Source organism: Ixodes scapularis, unplaced genomic scaffold (assembly GCF_016920785.2).
Source record: "Ixodes scapularis isolate PalLabHiFi unplaced genomic scaffold, ASM1692078v2 PGA_scaffold0__279_contigs__length_252992795, whole genome shotgun sequence".
Lineage (NCBI taxonomy): Eukaryota > Metazoa > Arthropoda > Arachnida > Ixodida > Ixodidae > Ixodes > Ixodes scapularis.
Window position 1 is genome coordinate 110,850,807 of NW_024609835.1, and position 16,762 is coordinate 110,867,568.

The window sequence follows — 16,762 nt, forward strand, 5'->3', positions numbered from 1 at the left end:
GCAAATTAAGATTAAAAAAACTAGCCCCCTTTATGACGTCCTTGGTTGCTTGAGTGGCCGTAAACTAGAGGAGGGGTAGCTGCCGCACTCCGTGTCGACGGCTCGAGAGGGCACCACTAAAGCATGTTCTGGCTAGGCTGTATGAAGCGGGCAGCCAGGGCGGCTCGCATGGCATTTGCTGCGCGATTAAACACAAATTCGGCATGACACTTCATTGGCCACAAACGACAGCAAACACGGGGTAAATATCAGTTCAGAACGGGAGCAACTTCGCACTCCATTACCGCCAAACGTCCAAACCGCAAGCTAAAGCTGCTCGCCGAAGGCCTTGGGAACGCTCGGAACCAATCGGATCCTCCAGCCCGTACGACCGCTGCTCCGCCGCGTACATCCGGGACCTTCCTACGCTCGCCGCTCGTTGGCGCCTGATCCCAATACCCCTTTCTAGTATGCGCCGCCTTTTGCACCGCTTGGTGGAGGGTATGTCGACAGGTCATTTCTTGTTTCCGTACTTTATAAACTAAATTTGTGTCTTTTCTTATCTAAAAACTTGAACAAAAACTACTTCTATAAATAATTGAAACGGTTCGCGCCACTTACATTTTATATTTAGACTGAACGAAAGCTTTTAGCGGCTCTGACCAGTAGTAAGCCCAGGACCAAAGACGTCACATATCGCGCGCTTTCGGCGCCGCAGGTCGCCCCTGTAGGTGGAGGAGGTTTCCGCGTCGTCCGGTTAAATATATGACGTACTGATATTTAGTTACTCTCTCCGTGCCCGCTTGCTAGCCCGAACCCCGATGGACGTGGAACCCGCAAAAAAAGTAGACGCTTAAATATGATTGCGGGGCCCCTTTAAGCCGAGACTGCAGCGAAAGCTACACGCGCGAGCTAGCTCACGCTCCTGGCTTTGAGACAGGCATTTCTAGGGCGAGCACTCGTTTTGCGGAAGAACGCTTCAAAGCAGCGACATCAATTTCTCTTCGCTTATGACGTTGGGAGAGTGTACTCTAGTTGGGTGCAGTTTCAGCTGAGTATATGAGCAGTTCTATGAAGCCGGGGTCACACAGGTTATACATCACACAAAGCACACTGTGCAAACTCGAGTCACCGCAATATCCGTGGTTCGAATGCCGCATGCCAAGTTTCTCATTGAACTCATTGCCATGCGGAATTCGAAGTACAAATCTTTCGGTTACCGGCGTGTGAATCTCGGTATGCAGACTCTTTTTTGTATGATATATTCGCTATGAGAAGCTTGGAATTCCACGTGCTTGCACTAGCAAAAGAAGGTGAAGTATCCTCACTCGAGTTGTGAAGCGATTCCACCAGAGGGCGATACCCAAACTTCTCACTGCGAATAATCAGCGTGACCCCGGCTTAACTCAGCTAAGTGAACTAGAACTGGAAGTAATAGAAAAAGCTTTCAGCCTTCCTCACTGGTGAAGAAGGAAGACGAGCGAAGCTGAGCTATGGTGGGAATGAAGTAATGGTCCGGAAGTCGGCAAGCCAGAGTGGAAAAGCTGGAAAGGTGGCCGTCATCTATGAGTGACGGCGGCAACCAGTCAACCGGCAAGCCGGTTGCCTGGTTGCCGCTATCGCTATTAGATGGCGGTAGCTGTCCAGACTTGTGTGCCGAGATTTGTTTGCCCACGGACACAATACTGGTGAAACTAGCCCTTAACAGCTCCTCTGTAAAAAGCAGCGGCGAGGCCCCATCAGCCGCGTGAAACGTGTTGAAAGCCGCGAGTGGCGCTGGTGTCGAAATCCCGAGGAGCTAGTGCTACTCGTGCTGTGTCTTGCTGCGCAGCTGTGCCCGCTAAAATTGAAAGAAAAAAAAATGGCTGCCAAAACTACTCTTGTTGGCAGTTTATGTATTCCGATAGCCTTCGTCATGAGACCCGCGACGCGGCTCAACGTGAATACAACGACACACATTTTGAGTAAACACTTGCTTTTATTAATGGCTTACAATGCAATAAAAGTGTCGAACCAACCTTTTTTTTTTTTTTTTGGCTTGGTTTGGGTTTGGGTTTACTGTTTTCGGTTCAGTTCCGCTTCACTTCTAGGGAGCAAAAATAACGGTTCAAACCGGTTCGAACCGGTTCGAACCAGTCCGAAGCTCAGTTTCTCCGTTGCTTGTTTTCTGCAGAGGTCACGTGACGTCAATTTTAGAGCGGAGCTCTTAGGCGCCCGTTTCCGGGTTGAGAGTCGTCGCCGTTGGTGTCGGCGTCAGCGTCGGCATCAGCGTAACCGCGCACGTTGCATTATACAAAATTTTTCCGCTAAATTTGACAGGGAAACTGACGTCACGTGACCTCAATACCAATTCACTTTCCGCGCTAAATTTAGCGGAAATATTTTCGCTACATGTTCCCGCTAAATTTAGCGGGAAACATTTCCAACTAAATTTAGCTGGGAAATTGACGTCACGTGACCTCCACATCAATTCAGTTTCCCCGCTAAATTTAGCAGAGAAATTTTCGCTAGACTTAGCGTGAAATTCAGCAAAAATTTTCCGCTAAATGGGACGGTAACAGGCTAGGAAGAGAGGAGGGCACGAAAGGGGAGGAGAGCATACCCTTCCCTCCACCTCCACAAGACGGGGGAGCCTGTGTTGTACCTGATGAATGTGCAAGGAAAAGTGAGTGTCGTAAGTTACTTGATATGGCCAATTACTTTAATATGATGCAAATAATTACCGCTCCTACTCGTGGAGATGCTGTATTAGACTTAGTCTTTACAACTTACCCAGAACATGCTAGTGTACAAGTAATCGACCAAATTAGCGATCATCGTGCTATACATTGTGACTTCTCTCTGGTTGTTAATAAGCGGGACTCAATAAGGAATGAAATAATGGACTACAAGAGAGTTGATTCGGAACTTCATAATCTATGCTACGCGAATTTTCCAATACATTTCTTAGTGAATTTGATGAACGGTCTGTGAACGAAAATTGGGCCCTTTTTCGGGGAAAACTATTGGAGGTTCAATCCATTTGTATTCCGACTTTAAAAATCGCTCCAAGCTTGCACAAGCCTTGCTTTACAACTACTATTAAAATATCTATTCAAAAAAAGAAACATCCGTACAGGCGTGCCCTTCACTTAGACTCGGAACATGACTGGGCCGTTTATCATACTTACTCAATCATATGTAAAAAAGAAATAAAAACAGCCAAACAAATATTTTATGACGAGGATGTCTCGAACATGCTTCGAACTGATGCAAAAAAATTTTGGAAAGTAATTAATCCTAAACCTTCTCCAGTATTGCCAAGCGTTTCTCGTGATGACGGGTCTTTTTTGGGCCCACGCCAATTGGCCGCTGGTTTTAACACCTTTTTTAGCAGTGTTCTCACTGAGGAGGATGACTTCTCTCAGCCAGTCGCTTTGCCATCTCATGCTGAAGGTATTATGCACGACATTGTTATCACCAGTCACGGGGTCGAGTGTGCCATTGATCGTTTGAACGCTAACTCCAACCCGAGCCCTGATGGAATATCAACCAGACTCTTGAAATTAACCGAGTACGTATCTGGGGTTCTGCTGGGTAGGCTGTTTCAACAACCTCTCTCCTCTGGCGAAATACCTGACGACTGGAAACTTGCCCACGTCATCCCCATTTTCAAGTCTGATGATAAGAATTCTTTCAACAACAGGCCTATTTCGCTAACCTGCGTGGCATGCAAACTCATGGAGCATATACTTTCATCCCAGATTATGACTCATGTGTCCAGTAACAACCTTATCTTTCCGAACCAGCATGGCTTCCAACGCGAGCATTCTTGTGAAACCCATCTGTTCGAATTAATTCATGACCTTCATGTTTCTGTTCATTCCTCACATCCCATTGATGCTGTGTTTATTGATTTCGCGAAAACTTTTGACCGGGTCCCCCACAACAGATTGACATACAAATTGGGCACTATTAATATAAACGAATTAGTTATTGAATGCATCGCGAGCTTTTTATCCAATCATTCTCAATCTGTCGTGATTGATAAACATGTCTTCTCGCCCACACCGGTAAAGTCTGGTGTCCCACAAGGTTCGGTTCTTGGTCCGGTATTTTTCCTTCTCTATATAAATGTCCTTCCCGCTAACATTGAGCTCACCATACGCCTCTTCGAGGATGATTGCGTCACTTATCGACCCATATCCACTCCTTTAGATTTCTGCGCACTCCAGAGCGACCTTGAAATAATCAGCCAATGGTGCATCACTTGGTTGATGCAAAGCAACATTACAGAAACAAAGTGTGTAACTTTCACCTCCAAAATAAATGTTGATCGCCACGTGTACGCATTTGGAGAGAACCAGATTGAAAATGTCCCATCAATCAAATATCTCGGCGTCCACCTTTCAGCTAACCTATCATGGAACCTTCCTACTGAGCATATCATCAGCAAAGCTTCTAAAACTCTAGGATTCCTTAAACGTTCATTGTTCCAGGCTAATAAAGCAACTAAGCTTATTGCGTATACCTCACTCGTAAGATCGTAGTTGGAGTACCCGTCCATTATTTGGCACCCTCATCAGATGTATCTAACCAATAATATTTAGTCACTTCAAAATAAAGCCGCCAGGTTCATAGCTAAGGATTATTCCCGTTATTCAAGTGTGACTAACATAGAGCATTCCCTCAACCTTTCGCCACTTCATTGTCGTAGATATATTTCCCGCATGTCCTTCTTCCACAAGCTATACCATGGTTCATCTGCTTTCAGAGATTCGCACATCCAGCCTCGTCATCATGTCTCATCCCGCGTAGATCACCCCTTCAAGGTACGCCCCATTTTTGCTCGCACCACCCTATTCAAAAACTCCCCTCTCCTCCTCGCTGTCTCCGATTGGAACAGCCTACCCAGCGATATTGTGTAGATAACCTCAGCCCAGATGTTGTCCAACGCCCTAACCAATATATAACGATGTATGTATAGTTCTTGCTTACCTAATTTTCACTAAGCATTTTTTTTTGTCTTTTCTATTATTATATATTGCGCCAACGTCAACTTTTTGTCACAAAGTGCACTCCCTTTGTCTATGATTCCCCCCCCCCCCCCCCCCCCACCTCCCTATGTAATGCCCGAGATGGTTTTTAGGGTAAATAAAGAAATAAGAGCTGCGCTCTAATTCGGCATTCGGCATTACAGGGAATTGTAAACGTCCAATTTTTTTCAGCTAGATTTAGAGGGGAAATTACGGGGGGAGGAGAAGGGGAGGATACGCATGTGTAAGAGTGGAGGGAAAGGAGGAGGCTAAGAAGGGGGAGGAGGAGGATAGGAGGAGAGGGGAGGAGGGGGAATTAGGGAAGAGGGGGTTTATGAAGGAGAAGGTCATACACTCCCTCCTTAAGCTCCCTCATCCTCCTCAAGAGCAACACTCTAATTCGGCTTACATAAATTTGTAAACGTCTTTCACTTTTAGAGCGCAGCTCTTATGCGCCCGTTTCCGGGTAGAGCGGCATCGGCGTCGCCGTCGCAGCCGGCGTAGCCGCGAGCGTTGCATTATGGGACGCCACAGTTTCCCCCCTAAATTTAGTGGGGAGATTGAATTGGTGTTAAGCACACGTAACGTTATTTTTCCCACTAAGTTTAGTGGATAACTTAACCCGCTTAATGAAGCCGGAAAATGTTTGCAAAATTTCCCACTAGATTTATCAAGAAAATTTCCCCGCTAAATTTAGCCTGGAAGTTTTCGCAATGGAAAAGTTTGCGTAGATTTTTGCTAAATGGGACGGAAGGAGGAGGGAAGGAGGGGAGGGTACAGATGAAGAGGAGGGTCAGACCAACACCACCTAGATCTAAGGCCGTAGCGCTTTCCTCTCTCCCTTCAAGTGGCATCTCCATGAGTAGGCTGAACTGGTAGTGCGCTTCTTCGGAAGGCTCCCGTGACAGTTGGCTTCTTTGCAATGCACGTTCCGTTCTCTTTTGCCTTCCCTCTCCCTCTACGACAGAGGTGCGGTCAGCAAAAAAAAATAAAAACAAGTGGTAACAAAAAAAAAGCGCAATGCCACAACGCCGCGTCTTTTTTTCTTTTTTTTTTTTCAACGGTTGTCCGTCGCGTTTGTTCCTTCGATGGCTTTGTTCAGCTAGTCCTGCGGGTTTCGTCACGTGACAGTGAGGTTAGAGAAACCAACAAGAGCCACGCTAGAAGCGAGTAGGTTTTTGAACGCCGAGGGTCGAAAGTTCGACCCTTGAGTGAGAGATCAGGCACATTTTGGAGTATAACACAACCGTCTTCTCGTACGTTGCTGTTCGATGGCTTACAGCGGATGTGAAAGTGTCCATATTTGAGTTTCTGCAAGGATTACTACAGAAGCGTGGAATGCAGCGATTCGACGGGAAGATCTTTCTCTTTTACGGCACGGCAGGGTGAGTCAACTTTCCGCAGGGAGAGGGGACCGATCAGGGAGGTGACGACCGATGGTGATGTTCGCCCGATGCAAGTCCCCCGGGAAGTCGAATAAGAAAAAAACACACTAAAAGTTGTTCGATCCCGCTGGACACATTACGACGTTGGTTATTTTACAATAGCCAGTGTGGCCACGCTTATTTCAAAACAAAACGACAACAAGTCAACAGTAATTGACAGTACAAAACTCCCAAAACTAAAACCCATATACTTTTGTCCCCCAGTCTCAAGAGCCGAATCTGCCTGATCTCAAAAGCCGAATCCCCGCCAATCCTCTCGGCAGCCCTTTTCTAGACTCGTAGGGGCCTCCTTTCCCTCCAGAGACGGACCAATCACTTCAAATTTGCCCATTGTCCCAATGATCAGCGAGCTGTCAACGTGACCTTCCTCCGACACATAAACGTCAAACCCAAATTCTTCGTAGTCACTATATGCTTTCTTCGCCGTCTGGCTGGCGCCAACAAGTTAAGTTATTGCGTCAATTAAAAGCGAAGTTTCTACACTAAACGGCGAAATACGCCGGACACAAGCACACCCGCTTAAAAGTCACAAGTGCGGACAGAAGCCCAATACAAGGGTGTGCCGGCGCCCCAAACTGAAGCCCAATCCGTTTGACCGGGGTTCGACTCCTCTCCACCGAACCCTGCGGCTGCTCGAAACCTTCCCGCGGGTAGGGGCGGAAGGCGCCCAAAAATGCGGACAAAAACGTATGCAGATAAAAAAAAAATCAATGCCGAGGAAATTGTAGAAAGATAGACTTTTCTAAAACACATCTTACTTATTTCTAACAAAATTCTTCGTTACTTAACAGTGAGTCTAAATTTTTTATGATCGTGGGTTCGTTTCTTGTTTTTTACTTTTCGCTGAATGCAAAATTAGGAGTGATTTGGTTGTGGCCTGGAAGCAACATATTAAAATGCTGATCTGAGGAGCTAAACTCGGCACGGAGAGATTAAGGCGAGTTTTCCGCCGAACTCGCCGCCCGCCGGGGTTGGTCGACACCGTGCATGATGACACGCGCCTTCACTCGCTTGGTCGTGACGTCACAACGGAGGGTTTGAGGCGGTCGGAGAGTGGCATATTAGGAAGTCGCGGCGAGATGCTGTGTCGTCATTGGGACGTGGCAGAAGCCGCCGCGGATAGGAAAAGCTTGCCGGCTCCGACCTATCGGCGAGTTTGGGCGAGTTGGGCGCGAGATGAGGGAGCAGCGTCCAAAGTGGCAGCGTTTTTGTTCGTGTTTCGCCGTCTGCGTAAGTGTTTAAGCCACGCCAATGCGTTTAACATGCACGAAGTTGTTTTTCAAAAACACTATCGCCTCTCGACAGACGTGGTAAGGTGGCTGTGCGATCAACTGGTTGGCGAAACGGGCTTGAGGCGATGGTGCTGTGCATTTACCGTCGTCCCCGTCGTGAATGGTGTACAAACAAATCCTGCAAAGTGAACCCTAGAAACAAATGTGTTTTTACGGCAATCTGCAACCAGGAACGCAATTTATCATTACCTGCAGGCTTTGATAATTATTGTAATGGTCTGCTGCGCTGCGTAGATGCAAGAAAAACGCACTAGGTAAAATTAAAACTGAAACAGAGGGTAGGAGAAAAAGAATGTACATGAATGGCGCAGACTAACAACTGTGTAATTTCTTTCTCATCTTTCTCCCTCCACACCGTATTTTGACAAACAAATTGTTCGTTAGTTGTTTATAGCAGGAGTTTAGTCTGCCAGAATATGGCGACATTGTTATCTGTAGATAAGCAATTTAGCCAGTGCAGTACAACCACTGGGCCGTGGTCTTTAACCTGCACCACCCAGTAGTGGTACAGTGTGCTAGAATACTTGGGGTAGTGTTGGGACCAGAGCGGCTCGGCAACGGGAGCTCGTGAAGGCACGTGCATTGAAAGTTTGTGGCGGCGCTGTAGTCGAGTTACCCGGAAATATATAGCGCAGCCCGCCACGTTTGGCGGAAAATGCGTTTTAAATCAACGATGCTACTGCGTTTTATTTTATTTATTTATTCTTTTTTTTTTTGCTTCGAGCGGTGCGCGCGTCGGTAAGCCTACCACGATTTCATAGTTCGTTGTGTTCGACCGAAATATGTTTCGACTCTTCAGTTTTCTTATTTTGCGGATGGTGAACAATGCCGTTTGTGAAATGGCGACAGAACTCTAACTGCGCACCTGGTTGCCAAACGGGCAACATCCGAGTGAAAGGCGTGAAAACGGCCTCATTTTTTGGCGTCCCAAAGTACAGTGTCAATAGAGACCTTTGAGCAAAATGTCAGCAACGATCGGCCAAGTGTTTTGAAGAAACAAGCGCTGTCTGCGAGCTTCGCTTCGAGCCCCGCTTCATCCTTCGAGACTATACGCCCACATAATTAACGGAAAGGGTCTTTCACTTCAAATACCCAACTCAGGCGAGACTTACCGGGCTGACAGAAAGCAGCTGTCGGTTAGGTGTATTGTTATGATCGTGTGGGTTTCAGATGGTTTTTCCTCAAAAGGACAATGCGCTGCATATAGTAACCATGTATTTCAATGCCGTCCTGTAAACCATAAGGTGTTTGTGAGAAATCCGAACTCGGCTTTTTTGCACCACAAAAATAAACTAGACATCGCGGAGAGCTCAACCTCCGTCGGAATGTAGCCCCAGCCGTTCGAGCGAGATGTCAATGTTTCGGCACCAACCGTTTTCTTATTCAAAGGTTATAGTGATTTTTTAAAATTTTCAATGGGGAAATGGCGCCCATTTTTGCCTGTTGTCAGTTTCCGGCGCAATAGAGCTCTATGTATTCGAGAGCTTCGTGGGCTGTCATTTTTCCATTGAAAATTTTAGAAAATCGCTTATAACGTTTAAGTATAGAAAACGGTTGGTGCTTAAACTTTGGCATCTTGATCGAACGGCTGGGGCTACGTTGTGACGGAGTTGGAGCTCCCCGCAATGTCTAGTTTATTTTGCAATGCAAAAAGCCGGATTCTGATTTATCACGAACACCTGGTTTCACAACTTTTACCTTGCCTGATTTACGTGTCTTGTTGTTTCTTGCTCTAAATGATGTGAAATAGTTGCTTCTTTTCTTCTTTGAACCTTACAATGCATTACTTGTTCAGCCCACGTTGTCTCAGTTTGTGGACTGCCGAAGCTGGGGGAGCACCAATCGAGGGGCGTGAACACATCGAAGTAGGCCACGCACCCTCGCCCCTAGGCTCACTTCCAGGCGGCGCAGCCTGTACCGCGAGCCACGCGCTCCTCTGTTCGCATTTCATTTTTCCCCGATAGTACGGTAGAGCGCAGCCGACATAACAGGTCAATGAGACCAATAAAGCAGGGCCAAAAAACACTACGTCACAGAGCTCGACGTCTTTTAGTGTGTTTGTTGTCACCGAATAAATAAATCAAGCGCCAACCATGCACCGTGGCCATGTGCTTTTAGTATGCGTGTTTGTGCTCGTGTACCTTGTAGTCTTTGACTGCATTTTGATTTATGATAAAACAAACAATAGCAGCATTTGTCTTTGAATACGGGTGTTCAGAGAGGCACTCTATATAACTTATTATTTTGATGGTAGTTTGAATAAATTTGATTACCAATTATTTGATCTTAAAGATAACCACCCCTACATTGTTGAGATAATACGCCAAAGTCGAAGAATCCGCATGTTAAAGAAAAGAGTAAAAGCGTATTTTTTTGGCCCCAGTGACCTAAACTTAAAAATCGTCCCGCGAATAAATAGCAGATTTCGAGGCGTTTTTTATAGTACTTTTTACATGTTTTGAAATATAAATAATTCTATTTATAATTTGATGTTGAAAAAATATACCAATGTCTTTCGTGTATGTTTATATAAATGTTCTATTCGAATGCAACAGAAATGGAGAATTTTACATAAACGCTGACATTTTATATTAATGAATGTTATCTCAGTAATGTCAATGTGAATGACTTATTTTTTAAACTTTTGATGACGTTGATATTAACCATTGTGATTGCGATACTTAGCTAATGTAAATTTGAATATTTTTTGTAAATTTTATTTTCTTATAATCAGTCTGGTCCTGCACACCGTTGTCTGCTGTAAAAAGGGGCTGATGGCCTCGTCAGAAGACTTTTTAATGCGAAAAGATTATTTGCCCCATTACGCCAAAGTCGGGCGTCGTCGGCGGCGTGACCGAGCAATGGTAACAAGAATGGCCGACGGCGCAAAGAGAAAAATACGTAAGAAGTGTTCGGATTGAGGCCAAATTTCTCAGAAAGGTTCCTGTAAACAAAATAATTCTATGACTTCGAAAACAAATTTGGTATATTTTGGTCAGGTTGGGAATCGAACCCCTGCCTCCAGGGTGCGAGACGGGCACGCTTCTTCAAAGCCACGGCGGCTCCATGGTTCTGAATGACTAAATTTGTATTTAATGCGTGCGTCATTGCACAGGTCACGTCGCAGCCATTTGACTGACTGAAGGTGTTGCCTTGTGCGTGAGTCATGTGGCGCGTGACGGCGCAGCCAATGGGGAGGAGGTGGCGCATGATTCAGCATAAAGAACTTTAATGCATGTCTAAAACATAAATTGAAAACATTTTATTAAAGGGACTGTAATGCTTTCGCACTCCCAGGCGTAAGCAGCCTAATCTGCCTGTGCCGAATTTTTTTTTTTTTTTGTGTGTTCTTTTGTTGCATTCCCTCAGACACATGCATGTCTCGAAACAAAGATTATTATTATTATTAACTCACGCACACTTGTTGTTGTAATATTTATTTGTATTTTTACACCATGTACACTGGGGAATTGCCAAGCTGTCCGGATCATCCAAAGATCAGTGTGTCTTCAAGTACCTATGGCCGTCTGCACGTTCACGTTCAAATGGCAAAGCGCCGTAGAAGGTCTTTTTTCAAATGACAACCAACCGTAGACCGCATAAAAGTATATGCACGCTGTCTTCACGATAATTGCAAAATGATATAATCATAAGCCTCTAAAGACTCTTATACTTAGTGGGTGTTCATGCTCAATTGACTCAGTATAAACCAACGTTACTAAAACAGTCAGTTGGGGCCGCTGGCGTCCACCGAGACCGAGCTAAATGCGACAACAGCGCCACTCTTTATCGTTTGTCTGTACTGTGGTCACCTTGAGCTTTTTGAAAGCCTGTTTTTGCGTAAAAACAAATGGAAAAGACTCTTTTTGTATGAAATTTATTGGAGTTTAGTACCAAATGATGGGCGCGTGATGTTTTTATCATCATTAGTTCGCAAGGTTTTGCGGAACAATTAATATTGTTTATATACAACCATGCCTCAGCGGGCCTTTCAGGTAGCGCGTCCAGACCTAGGTGCATTTTAACTTCGGTAGCTCAACGCGGCGCGTCCGCCGGGGAGACACCCCTGTAACCTCTACCGCTGTATCTGTTCTTAAAGCCAAAATAGAAGTCACGTGCCTCGGGTGGCCGCTGTGGGAAAAATGGTGGCGTTGTGTTCGTCATTAGCTCGGTGCTCGGAGACAGATTGGGGCCACTTTTTCAAAGCTATGGGAGTTTCCCAACTGAGTGTTTTAGTAACGTTGGTATCAACATTTGATACAAGGTGATATTGAACATTGTAACCGGTGGAAAACGCCGACTTGTTATGTCTGACTTACATAATCCGATTCTGCTTGAAATTACCAGTTTCGGCGTCGAGCACCGTAGTTCCCGTCTACAATTTTTTTGCAGCACGAGAGACCTCGCAACTGATAATGGCGAGCAGAATCACCATTAGGAATCTTTAGGACATTCTCAAAAGCTATGCGATGCTAGTGGGAACCAGTTGGAGCTCGTGCCATAACATTGAGTGGAGATTGAGCACACGTTCGCTATACCCCCATACCGCCGTTTAGGATCTACGAGAAGGGCCCTATTAAGGCCTTTTCGTAGATCCTAAACTTGTTCGCAACGCGTTACAAGATACTTGTAGTCAATTACATTTTATAAACATTTTGTAACGCCTCCATTACATTTCTTGAGCTCTAACGATTCTGTAATTAAATCACTTTTTTGAGCAATGAGTTACTAGTAATCCATTACCTTTTTCGCTTCAGCTGAGGTTTCTAAACTCAAGGAAATATTGTTCAACTAGAGCCATCAAACCGGCATGCTTGTGAGGTTCAGTTTTAGAAAACGTTTATTGAAGTAGTCACCCAGGTATACAGCGAGAGACTTCTTTTAATTGACATTTCAGGACCACCAAACAGCGCTTGCAAGACCTATAGAGGGTCAAGTTGTCGCGAAACAATTGCTGTTATGAAAGCGAGACTGCGATAATTTAGATCAAAGAAACAAAAATTAATCAGCAGGAAAACGGCACAATCTTCAGCGCACGTTCCGGGAATGCGGTTAATTTTACCATTTTTCTCAGTACCAAATATCAGCCACGATGACTGGTTCTTTTTGCCTTACCGTGACGCCCAGTCACTGAGTTGTAGACATAACTCTCTCCGCGAGTGAGGAGAGTAAGGCTGAAAGCTGACAAATCCCTGCACGATGGCCGACAGAACAGAACCGGCGCGGTTGGGAAGCTGGAAGCTTAACCAAAATGCATGTTTATTTCGCTTGGAGTGAAGGGAAATAAAGTCCACTTTGTTGTCGCTATCATATGTAGTAACATCTTCGGGACCGATTTTCCCCAACCGATTCTGCGAACCGCAAAACAGGAACCAATTGCAACGCGACTTTGACGTGACGTCGGTGGTTCTCGAAACGTGATGGTCTTTTTCGCTCGTGAGGCGTCCATGGAGCTAGTCCTAACATTGCAGCAGGCAAATCAACGAAGAAACGTGATCCTCACGTCCGTAACTCGAATCCGCCGGGAAAAGAGTTTACTCCTAATCTTAACGGGCTTCGCTCCGGTGATTAGGTTGGGATAAGAGTTTATTATTTGGGGTGCCACAGCCCGTTGCTCGCTGCCTTGTTAATCTTTGCCCGTAGAACATCGGAACCCACCCCTGATCGACCGAAATGTCAGCTTTTTGTATTTACTAAGACTGTCGCGTGAACTATTGAAAGCTTTCGACACCGTGAGCTTGATTGCGTAGCCAACACACTATCGCTGAGCTGGCAGGGTACCTGCACTAACTAGCTCGACCCGTAACGTTTAGTACTACCAAAAGGAACAAAGGAAACCTACTCAAGAAATAAAGTGTACGTACCAGACGATGCATAGGTAATCCATATGGCGTTTATTTGAGCTTAATGTCAAACAAACAGTAGACTCGATCGACGTGCGAGTTACGAGGAGAATCCGTCACCAACAACTTGAGCAAGCCACGCCCTGCTAGCACCGAATAGATTCCCCGCACCAGGGTTTATCAGTGTCACTCACAGATCCGAAAATGATAAAAGCGAACAACGAGGGCAGAAAACTGGCCTTCTATACCGAAAACCATGTCAGCTATTCATGCAGGAAGAGTCCACTTCAAAGAAAGGGTCGGGAGCATCATCTTCTGAGCCAGCAAGGCGCGCCTACGCCTGGCTGGGCTTTGCATGGGGGCGAAGCCGAGGGAATCGCAGGCGGGTTTTGCAGGTTCATGTTTCTTTCTTCCCTGTTTAAATGTGGCCTTGGATAGTAAATAAAAGTGGATTTTGGATTGTAAAACAGGGTTGCCAATGCAAGCCACAAGAGATCACGCGTGATCGCCGAGAAACTGCCAACCGTTTCTCGGTGCGTCTGAACGGGGTCGCTCGCGAACGGCGTCCGCAACCGCTTCGCGAACGCAGCTCCACCACCAGTGTGAATGCGCCCGGACTGAGCGGCGTCGCCGTCGCCGTCGGCGTTACCGCGCGCGTTGCATTATGGAAAAATTTCCCCGCTAAATTTACCGGAAAAATCTTCGCTAAATTTCCCCACGAAATTTAGCGAACAATTTTTTCCGCAAAATGTCTTCTTTTTTTTTTTTTTTTTTTTTTTGGGGGGGGGGGGGGGGATTTTTTCTAAATTAGCATAAAAAATTTCTGTTAAATTTAGCTTAAAAATTTCCCGCTAAACTTAGCGGTAACATTTCCCCTGTAAATTTCGCGGAGAAATTTAACCGCTAAAACTAGCGGTAACATTTCCCTTCTAAATTTAGCGGCAATATTTTCCTGCTAAATATGGCGGAAAAAATTCCCCGATAAGTTTAGCAGAAAAAATTTCCCGCTACATTTATCAGAAAATTTTCTCGCTAAATTTCGCAGAACTATTTCCCGCTAAATTTAGCAGAAAAATTTTCCAACTAAATTTAGTGTTAACATTTCCCCCAAATTTACCGGAAAAGTTCCCAGCTAAATCAAGCGGAAAAGTTTCCCGCTAAAATTAGCTCACAAATTTGTTCCCTAGCTGTTTGTTAGCTAACAAATTAGCTAATTTGTTAGCTAACATATTAGCTAACAAATTTTGCGAAAAACATTTCCCGCTAAAACTTAAACAAAAAATGTTCCCGCTAAATTTAGAAGAAAAAAAATTCCGCTAAATTTAGCGAAAACATTTTTCCACTGAATTTAACTGAACATTTTCCCAATCAAGTTAGCGGAAAAAATTTCCCGCTAAATTTAGTGCAAAAATTGACCCGCTAAATTTACCACAGAAATTTTCCCGCTATACTTAACGGCGAAATTTCCCCGCTAATTTTTGGTGGAAACATATTCCCTGCTAAAGTTACCAGGAAAACTTCACGCTGAATTTAACGGAAAACTTTCCCCACAATATTTAGTTGGAAAATTTTCGCGCTAAATATAACGCTAAAATGTTACCGCTAAATTGAGCGAGCAACTTTACCACTAAATTTAGCGGAAAAGTTTTCCCTAAATTTCCCGAAATTTTCGGCTGAGTGGGAGAGGAGCAGGAGAGGAGGAGGAAAGGGGGAGGAGAAGGAAAAGGGGCGTTCCCTCCCTTTCATACCCTCCCCTCCTCCTCCTCCAAAGCTGCGCTCCCATTCGGCATTACAGAGAATTGTAGACGTATTTCATTTTTTATCCACACTTACGAAAATATGGAAATTTTATTATTGAGCCAACAGGCTTTGTTCGTTGATTCATTATAACAGATTTTTTCACTATTTTTTTTTCTAAAGACTTTGGTACTTCATAACAGATAAATCTTCTAGTGAGCTGGGAATATTGACTTTTTTTAAAAATAAATGTCGAAAATCTTGAGGCAATAAACACTGCCTTATTTCACGATGTGTTCGCCGAAATGGCTAACTACCACCAAGAGACAAGAACTAATATATTTATTTTTTTTCGAATCTTTATGAATATAAAAGTAGATTCGCCCCTTGGCACAGGCTCATATTGCAGGCCTCCACCGAAGTTCCAAGAGGAACTTCGGCTTCACCAGCTATAAGTGCATGTATGTGTAACACAACAGGAGCACAGAAATACCTTCACGACGAAATGCTACATGTTACAAAACTGGATTTACAAGATCTGTCCAATGACACAGCGTGTCCCTAAAAACATTTAGCGTTTTTTTCACAGCAAAAATAAACTATGCATTTTCAAACGCTCTGTCTCCGCTCAAATGTACCGCTAGCAGTCCGGACCAGATGCCAATTTGCTTCCCAAGTTGTCATAATATTCAAAAGTGATATGATTTTCGGTAATTTCAGTGCGAACGTAAGGCCGGTTCTTGTCAAATCATGCCATTAATTTTCTTGCAATTTTGGGCAGATTGGAAATTTTGTCATTTGGTCTAGACCGCTCAAACTAAATCTGGGTGCGAACTTAGCGTTCAGCAATGCATAGTTTATTTTTGCAGTAAAAAAGACACGGCATTTTTTTTTGGTGGGGGGGCGGTGGGAAACTTTGTAAAAAATAGTTGAGTGTGCAGTCAGATGTAAAAATGAAACATGTACTGCCATCGTTTCTAATAAAACATCTGACATGATGGCACATTTCCCGTAGATAGCAGCAAACAGCACTTCAATTATCATTGCAATGTACGAGAAACATATGCACGCTAACCTTGTTGCCGCAAAATGTCCCGTACTAAGGAGTCATGGTACATTTCTGTAATTTAGTGATATGAAATATATGTTCAGAGTTGTGAATGCCAAAAGTCATCTCGATGTCCGTTACAAAACAAAACAAAACAAAACAGTTATTTGAATATCTTATGGGAGAGAAACCCTCTTACTTCAAAAATGTGTGGTCGCATTTTAAATTAAAATTAAGTCCCGTTTGATAGAAGCGTTGTTCCTAGGTTTATTTAGCGCTTTAGATTTTGTTATTGGCATAAAAAGCCAAAAAGCCAGCCGTATTCCATCGGAGCTTGTCGTGGTGCGAGGCTTCTGCCACGTTCGCTGTGCGTGCGTTGGTGCACGTTGCTCTGCGGTGTAGA